The 9,766-nt window shown below is 40.5% G+C and overlaps 1 long non-coding RNA gene across 1 annotated transcript; it reads left to right on the top strand.

The window, feature by feature from the left end:
• Positions 1-4,944: 4,944 nt before the first annotated feature.
• LOC110873251 lies at positions 4,945-8,760 on the top strand. Its single transcript, XR_002555005.2, has 2 exons — positions 4,945-5,524; positions 6,557-8,760. It is a non-coding gene; the product is annotated as an uncharacterized LOC110873251 (long non-coding RNA).
• The last annotated feature ends 1,006 nt before the right edge of the window (positions 8,761-9,766 follow it).

The following is a 9,766-nucleotide window of genomic DNA, read 5'->3' as shown; positions in this document are numbered from 1 at the left end:
AAGTTTGTATAGTTTTCGTTATATTTAGTTTTGTTTTTCGTTAAAATATGTATACTATTGATCAAATCGTGTTTCGCAGGTCTTGATGCTCAAATATGCGAGAAACTGAGTAAAACGAGTTAAAATGTTGAAGTGTCAAGTCTTGAAGCATGTTGGAAAGGTTGAGGAGTTGAAATAGAGTTTAAAAGCTGAAAAATCACTTTCTGGCACCCCATCACCCACTGAGCAAGTTTCTGGCACCTGGCGAGAGTTTGAAGTTAGTACATGAGCTGAAAAAACAAGGTGGCACCCCACCACCCAGTCCCTGATTTTCTGGCGCCCAGCCAGAACGTTCTGATTGGTAATTATTACGAAAATTATAAGGGTTTGTTATAGAAAGAGATATAAAAACATCCTTAACTTAAGAAGAAACCCTAATTTCGAATTGGGACTTCTTTGGGCGAATTGTTGAGCATTCTTGGAGCTTTTTCGGAGATTTTGAAGCCTATGAATCATCGGTACGAGTTCGGGGAAGAAGACTTGAAGATCTAATCGGGTTTTCTAGTTCTTTGTTCTTGACTTTTCTTACGAAACTTGTTACAATGAATTCTTTGTTGAACATCTTTGGATTGTTTTCACGTTTTATGATGCTTGGCTAAATGGACTTGATGAATGGATTAATATAAAGTTTTTACCGGTTTATGTTATTTGCATGATTGTTATGGATTAATTGTGTCTAGTAAGAAGTTTGATTTAATGATTTGATGTATATGCGTACTTTGAATTGGTTTATTGTTATTATTTGCTTCGTATGATTCTTAGTGACGGTCTATATCACAACATAGAGTCATATTAGGGTTTAGGATTTCGGTGAGTGTCTATATCACGTTAGAAAACCTTAACTCTTTAGGGAGAATTGGCCAATAACCCCTAGAAGTAACCAGTAATAATTTGCTAATTCTTAGTGTTCTACTAGTCCTAATACCTGGAAAGTGAGGGGCTATTGGTAGGTCTTACCCGGCGAATCGCTTTAGATAGTCCTTGGAAAAGGTCATGTCTTGGTTTACCTGTCGGTCTTATTAGTCTATCAAGTCAAATTAATTACTTCAAACTACCTTAGACCTAGGATTGGAAAAGAATAGGTCAACATTAGGGTACTTACACAATAATTAGACAACTTGAAAGGCGTCTAGTAACCGGTAGGATTAACGGCCTAGGTAGTTCCACAGGTTTCTCCTTGAGAAGGGTCGAGGGGCCTCGATGGTTCTTAATAGGTTTAGTACTTTAAGATTCCGGTTCCATAACTCGTGCATTTAACTTTATCGGTAATCTCTTAAAAACAATCCAGGATTCTTGTCTAGGTGGTCTCGTTCTCGCATAAAGAAAGACCTCAGTCTTATTCGTATTAGTTTAATTCTAGTTTAATTTAGTAGTTTAATATAGATTTTCAATATTTTCCGTAACCCCCCCCCCCCCAAACAAATAAACAAGTTAAGTCGTGTCTGTCAGTGTCTATTAGAGTCTAGTTGTGTGATACATAGAGTCCTGTGGTTCGATATCCGGACTTCCTAGGTTATACTACATTGATCGGTACACTTGCCGATTGTGTGGTTTTAGGTCGAGTCTAGAATTAAAGCTTTTTAGTGTCTAGCTTAGAGAGTCTAATTTAGTTAATTTTTATAGTCTGTTTAGCACACATCAAGTTTTTGGCGCCGTTGCCGGGGACTCCTAGCAATCGCGTTTATTAGCTTTGATAGACCTTATTTGACATATACGTGCTACGTGTTTAGTTTGTTTGAGTCTTTTATTTGTGTTATTATTTTTGTTTGAGTCGTAGTGACTACTGTTGCTTTTCTCACATTCAGGTTTTTGCGGATAGTGGATGCCACATCTGCGCTCGCACGGACCGCCACCGAAGCCACCAGTCACCGAGTCATCATCATCGTCTCGTTTGGGCCAAGGCCCACAGGTTAGTATTTCACCCACGTCTCAGTTTCCCAATTTCGATTCCACTCCATTACCCACCCCACCTCAATCACCCAAAACATCACCTAAGATTTCCCCACCTGATAGCCCTACTTTTAGCACCTCTAGCATCCCAGAGAACCTAGAACACATGGCCAACGCTAGGCAGACCGTTCACCAACAAGCCACCCAAGGCTTCACTGGTATTGCGTCACCCATTACTGTTCCACCTATAGTTAGCGAGAACTCATGGCAGATTCCATCTTATGTTATGTAAGCCATCACCAATAGCATCCAGTTCCACGGTCGCGAGAACGAGGACGCACCGGCCCACATAAACCGGTTCTCCCGTATTCTCGCCACTTTTAGCCTTCATGGAGCCCCAAATGATGCCACTTACCTTCAGCTCTTCCCGTTTTCATTAGCCGGCCGTGCGGCTACTTGGTTAGACTCTCAACCAACCGGTACCTTTACCACATGGGCGGGGCTTCGTCAAGCCTTTTTGAACAAGTATTTCCCGCCCGCTAAAGCCTCACGTCTTAGAGACCAAATCCATTCCTTTCGCATGGAGCCCGACGAGCCTTACTACCTTCCTTGGGAGCGTTTCCAAAACCTTTGTGATCGTTGCTCCCAGCATGGTCTTTCTGATTGGGCTTTGTGTAAGAAATTTTATAACGGTCTCACCCAAGAGACTCGTGATAGGTTCGACACTAATGCGGGGGGGCACATGATGGGTATTCTTACAGTTGCTGAGTGTCTAGAGCGTTTTGAGGCATTTGCTCAGTCTCAATCCCAATCACGATCCGATCAGCGGTATCAAAGTGGTAATTCGAATACCACTACTAGTGCGCCCGCCCGAGGGGTGAACCATGTCACCATGGATCCTAGTTTAGCCGCTGTATTGGAAAACATGTCTAGGGAACTTAAGGAAATTAAGGCTAAGGTAGACAAATGTGAGTATTGTCGAGGGGGTCACGACACGAGTGCGTGTCCACTGCTAGTAGGTGAGGAGAAAGTCGATTTTGTAGGAGGGGGTCAAGGTAGAGGTCAACCTAGTGGGTTTAGTAATAATAACTTTGGTTCGGGTTGGCGTAATAATAATAATAATAATTTTGCTTCTAACAACAATTTTCGCTCAAACGGACCCCCTGGTTTTCAAATAGCTCAAAATCCAAATAGGGGTTTAGGTTCACTCTTTGGTGGGGGTTCAAATGGGCAGGTTAATGATGGGGGGTCAAATAACCAAGGTCAAACAGGTGAAGGTCCAAGTTTTGATTTAGGGGGTAGCATAGAAAGAATGGAGGCTATGATGAGTCAGCTAGTTGTTAGGGACCAAAAACACCCAAAAGAAACTTAGCGAACATGACCTTATGCTTAAGAATCACCAAGCTGCTTTCCAAGACCTTCAAAGGGTTGTAGGCGATATGTCTAGGAAGTTAGAGGAGAGATTACCCGGTCAGTTTGCGGGTAACACACAACCTAACCCGAATGCTCATGTAAAGGCCATTACCACTCGTAGTGGCAAAACAGTAGGGAACCCGAGCGTAGAGGAGAGAGTAGTCGATGAGGATGGAGATATTGTAGACGAAGAGATAGAGATGGAGGCTCCCGGCAAAGTGCAATCGAGGCTGCGCCCAGCAAGTACCGCACAGCCCGGTGAGTCTCAAGGTGAGAAGAGAGTAGAGAAACCTCCCGTGGATGTTAGGCCTTCGCCTTTAGTAAACCATGCGTATGTCCCGTTCCCTTCCCGTCTTAAGAATCAAAAATACTCGAGGGAATACGGGCAATTCTTAGACATCTTCAAGCAATTGAAGATTAATCTTCCTTTTATCGAGGCACTCCAGTCCATGCCTAAATACGCGAAATTTTTAAAGGACCTTCTTAGGAATAAGGAGAAGTTAGGGGAGTTGTCGAATGTCCCATTGCATGGAGGGTGTTCGGCCGTTGTCTCAAATCAGCTTCCTGAAAAGCTTACCGATCCCGGTGTTTTCACAATTCCTTGTCTATTCGGTAGTAACACTAATACTAGAGCTTTAGCCGACCTAGGTGCTAGCATCAATTTGATGCCCTTTTCTCTCTACAAAAAGCTAGACTTAGGCGAGCTTTCACCCACCCGAATGACATTATCCTTAGCTGATAGATCCGTGAAACACCCTAGGGGCATAGTCGAGAATTTGCTTGTTAAGGTGGACAAGTTCGTATTTCCGGCTGACTTCGTCATTCTCGACATGGAAGCCGATGAAAACGTACCGTTAGTTTTAGGACGCCCATTCTTGAACACCGCTAAAGCTCTCATAGATGTCTTTTTAGGCACCATCACACTTAGAGCAGGTGAGGAATCGGTAGTTTTTAAGGTTATGAATTCGAGAGGGCCTAGTGATAGAGTGGAGGCGTTATCATCAGTAGGGGAATGTGAGAAGGACAAGAAAGATGACGAGAAGGTTATAAGTGATCCGAGTCTAGAGAAGGTGATAGGACTCAAGTGTGGGGATCCACCGGATAGGAGAGTAGAGGAATTAGAGGAGAGAATCGTGCGTTTAGAATCTAAGATAGAGACACTGAGCAAGGTTCAGTGTGGGGATGGAGTTCGATATGACGATTCTAGATTCAAACCGCTAGGTGAGAAGTTGAGAGGTTGTGAGAGAGATAAGAGTGTTTGGGTTGAGTTGAGCGATGATAGGTATAATGGTGCTACAGCCCGTGAGTGTGTGTTTGGAGGTGAGCTGCATCTTTTTGATCCTCCATAAGTATGTGAAAAGTTGAAAACCCAAGTGTATATTTTGTACCGTTTGTATCTTCGTTTATTTTTTTTTCGTAATTTTTAGTAGCTAACGGTCGTTTTTGTTAGTTTTTTTTTTCGGGTCCTAGTTTGTGTCTTGAGTCGTTTACAGGAATGCATCACCGAGGATTTGCAGGGATTTGCGAAAGAAATAAGGTTCTAGGTAAGTTTTACACTCAGAAAAAAAATTTAAGGTTGAACTTTGTTGGGTTTGAAAAAAAAAAAAAATCTAAGGCAGCAAGAATTTTAGACACTATCTGCAGATGTGCCCACTGGCGGGCCGCCACCAACTCCACAGTTTTGTCGCCCGGGCCAGAACGTAACCAGGGGTTACGTAGTTGTTTTTTTTACGCCCTGGCGGGCCGCCACCCTTTTTTTAGAAACCTCTCGCCGCCGCCAGCACGTATAGCTGTATTCCGGAAATTTGCGACTCGGTGGCGGGTCGCCACCCACTTCAGAATATAGTCGCCGGCCGCCAGAGCGTATATCTGCTGCAGCCGTAAATCATTTAAACCCCAAACAAAAAAAAATTACTTAATACCTAACCCTTCTTCCCCATCTCACCCATAACCCCTCTTAGACCTCCATGACCACCTAAAAACTCATCCCATTTATCCCCATCCTTTTCTTCTCATCGAGACACATCCACTATCATCTAATATCCACCATTACATACATAATCATCCCTTACCTAATTTCTTCCTCTAATCCACCATATTTAACCTTAAAATAGGAGCTATATTTGGGGTTCAAGGCTCAACCGAAATTTTCTTATTCTCTCTTGTTTTTCACAAATCCAAGGTATGTCTCCTGCAAATTATGTACTTTGAGTTAGTATACTAATTTTTAATTAGATTAGTGATAAATTTTAGGGTTAGTTTTTTTTTTTCTTTTTTTTGTTTAGTTTAGGTTTCAGTGATGTTTTGGTAGATTTAGGTTGTGGTTTGGGTATGATTTGGGTATTTCAGCAGTGAATGAGTTGCTGATGGTTCGGTTTGGAGGTATGCTCGACATGGCGGTCATATTTTAGACTCGGATTTGCTAACATTAAGTGTGGGGATGTGGTTGGGTAAAATTTTTGGACATAAATTCAGATTTATAGTTTTGACCCGTTTCACTAAGGCGACACTAAAGTTTCAACTATACATTGGTTCGCACGCGATGTCGGTTTGGTTTGCGGTTCGGTTTCGGGATGTTGATGCTTGTCGGGTTAGTATACGGGATTTGATTTGTTGAATTTTGATGGGTTTGTAGTACATTGACGCGTATGATTCCAAACTTGCATTTTTTTTAACCGAAACTTTTGCAAAGAATGACACCTCCTTTGACTAGGCGGAATTGTTCAATGCTAAAATTTGTTTTAAACTACTACATGGCTGAATTTAAGCAAGGGGATGTCGATGTCGGTTTGGTAGGCAGTTGGGTTTACTTGAGGGCAAGTAAAGTGCCGGGAGGAGGTATAGTTTGTATTTTGTGTAGTTTGCGTCTAGGTTAGGTCGAGTTGAGTTTTGCGTCTTTAGGGTCCTTTGTGTCGTTTTAAGTGTGTTTCGAGTCTTGCTAGTGTCGTGTGGTGTCGATATGCTCACTTGATATTCAGACCGTTTCGCTCGTACTCAATCTCCATTCGGGCGGAGTCGGTTTGTAATTGTGTCGCATGAAGTCACTTGTTTTCGAACAACGGCCGCGAACGAAATGCTATACGACCGTTGTTTGAATGTACAATATTATATTATGTTAAATACAAAAAAATTCAAAAAATTCAAAAAATACCAAAAATAGTTTGTGACTAATATTCTGTTTGCTTCGTATTGCCATTCTTGAATTGTTTTGTAGAATGTCAAGTGCAGGAACTTCAAGTCGGGCCAACAGGAAACGAGGCCGAGACACTTGCTCAGTGGTACACAGGCGGGTGATGAGGTGTTGGATGATGCGGAGTAGAGCGGGATGCAGCGAGGATGACAGCTTATATCTTTTGTTTATTTTTTTTATCTTTATGCTGTTTTTAATCCCCGTTTATTGGTTTGTACTTGAACACGTTAAACAGGTTGGTTGTGATTTTGGGGATGGTTGACGCTTGGTTGTTGGATGTTTGCACTAACACTTAGTATCTTATATATTATCTTTTGCTAGTGTTTGGTGTTTGCGTGATTAGGTTGGTATTTGTAGCCGCTTTCGTTCGCGTGTCCGAGATTAGAGTTGTTTGTTGAGCGCGTTTCGAATTGGAGGGCTTATGTGGAAACGACTGGCACTTTGACAGTCTCACATACTCAGCTAAGTCGTTTCCCTTTTTGTTGTTGTTGTATTTTTTTTATTTATTTCGTTTGTAGTTTTGTTTTTTTAGGTAGTTGTCGAGTCGTATTTTCGTTCTTGCGTTAGGGACAATGCAATCTCTAAGTGTGGGGATGGGATACATGTAAATATCGAGTCTAAATTATTAAAAATACAAAAAAAATTTTTAAAAAAAATTTGAAAAATCCAAAAAAAAATTGAAAAACCAGAAAATGTCTTTTGAAATAAAAGAAGTTTGCATTTTTAAACGGAAAATGATAGAAAAGATAAATTTTTACTCGGGTTGAAATAATAATAATATGAGATTTTAATAAATCGAGCTTGCGTCTAGTTAGGGATATGTGGATAGGTCCGGGTTTGGTTTTAAGTCCCTTTGATCTAATATATCTTAATTGTCGGTTTACTAGTGGGTTTTCGCCTGGGAGATATGGGAAATTAAAACCGCCAATAATAGTATAAGAGGCACCGTTATAAATTAAAATCGTTAGAGTTTGTGATCATGAAAAAATATAATAAAAAGTGGGCTAGAAACTAAATGAAAGTAATGCATTCCTATGTAATCTGAGCTGGGGATAGCGACTCTACAGCAAGATTACCGCTAGGGTGTGTGAAATCGACTGTGCAAAAAAGAGAAAAAAGTACCGAAACCTAAGTAATCTGTGGTTGGGGATAGCGACTCTACAGCCGGATTGCCTCTTGGTTAGGGAAAGCATCGTCTACGCTCACTTAGAGGATTAAAAAAAAAGCGAATGAAAAAGAAAAAAAATGGAAAAAAAATATGATTGTAAACTCTTCTGGTTTTGATATAAGACGGTTGGGAATTGGTCCAGTGATCGTTCCTTTAGTCCTATAAGCTTGAGGCGGGAGTAGGTGGACTGTAAATTCTAGCGTGAGACCCTAGGTAGACTGACCGCATTTAAATTAACTCCACATGATAAGGGCTTGGGATCGGATTCGGGTTTAAGGGGATAAGTATATTCGCAATCGCAGCTAACGCAAGCCTTGGTTTTAATTAAATATACCTATGCTTTTGACCCGAGTGAATATTTGTCTATGATTTCGTTGCATAATTCTTTTTCGAGGACGAAAAAAGAGTAAGTGTGGGGATGTTTGATGTATTGCAAAATACATATTTTTATTCGTGTAAAGTTTGTATAGTTTTCGTTATATTTAGTTTTGTTTTTCCTTAGAATATGTATACTATTGATCAAATCGTGTTTCGCAGGTCTTGATGCTCAAATATGCGAGAAACCGAGTAAAACGAGTTAAAATGTTGAAGTGTCAAGTCTTGAAGCATGTTGGAAAGGTTGAGGAGTTGAAATAGAGTTTAAAAGCTGAAAAATCACTTTCTGGCACCCCATCACCCACTGAGCAAGTTTCTAGCACCTGGCGAGAGTCTGAAGTTAGTACATGAGCTGAAAAAACAAGGTGGCACCCCACCACCCAGTCCCTGATTTTCTGTCGCCCAGTCACAACGTTCTGATTGGTAATTATTAAGAAAATTATAAGGGTTTGTTATAGAAAGAGATATAAAAACATCCTTAACTTAAGAAGAAACCCTAATTTCGAATTGGGACTTCTTTGGGCGAATTGTTGAGCATTCTTGGAGCTTTTTCGGAGATTTTGAAGCCTAGGAATCATCGGTACGAGTTCGGGGAAGAAGACTTGAAGATCTAATCGGGTTTTCTAGTTCTTTGTTCTTGACTTTTCTTACGAAACTTGTTACAATGAATTCTTTGTTGAACATCTTTGGATTGTTTTCACGTTTTATGATGCTTGGCTAAATTTATAAACCGCCTAGACTTGATGAATGGATTAATATAAAGTTTTTACCGGTTTATGTTATTTGCATGATTGTTATGGATTAATTGTGTCTAGTAAGAAGTTTGATTTAATGATTTGATGTATATGCGTACTTTGAATTGGTTTATTGTTATTATTTGCTTCGTATGATTCTTAGTGACGGTCTATATCACAACATAGAGTCATATTAGGGTTTAGGATTTCGGTGAGTGTCTATATCACGTTAGAAAACCTTAACTCTTTAGGGAGAATTGGCCAATAACCCCTAGAAGTAACCAGTAATAATTTGCTAATTCTTAGTGTTCTACTAGTCCTAATACCTGGAAAGTGAGGGGCTATTGGTAGGTCTTACCCGGCGAATCGCTTTAGATAGTCCTTGGAAAAGGTCATGTCTTGGTTTACCTGTCGGTCTTATTAGTCTATCAAGTCAAATTAATTACTTCAAACTACCTTAGACCTAGGATTGGAAAAGAATAGGTCAACATTAGGGTACTTACACAATAATTAGACAACTGGAAAGGCGTCTAGTAACCGGTAGGATTAACGGCCTAGGTAGTTCCACAGGTTTCTCCTTGAGAAGGGTCGAGGGGCCTCGATGGTTCTTAATAGGTTTAGTACTTTAAGATCCCGGTTCCAATAACTCGTGCATTTAACTTAATCGGTAATCTCTTAAAAACAATCCAGGATTCTTGTCTAGGTGGTCTCGTTCTCGCATAAAGAAAGACCTCAGTCTTGTTCGTATTAGTTTAATTCTAGTTTAATTTAGTAGTTTAATATAGATTTTCTAGATTTTTCGTAACCCCCCCCCCCCAAACAAATAAACAAGTTAAGTCGTGTATGTCAGTGTCTATTAGAGTCTAGTTGCGTGATACATAGAGTCCTGTGGTTCGATATCCGGACTTCCTAGGTTATACTACATTGATCGGTACACTTGCCGATTGTGTGGTTTTA

This window comes from Helianthus annuus, chromosome 1 (assembly GCF_002127325.2).
Source record: "Helianthus annuus cultivar XRQ/B chromosome 1, HanXRQr2.0-SUNRISE, whole genome shotgun sequence".
NCBI lineage: Eukaryota > Viridiplantae > Streptophyta > Magnoliopsida > Asterales > Asteraceae > Helianthus > Helianthus annuus.
This window is presented reverse-complemented; position numbering and strand designations above follow the sequence as displayed.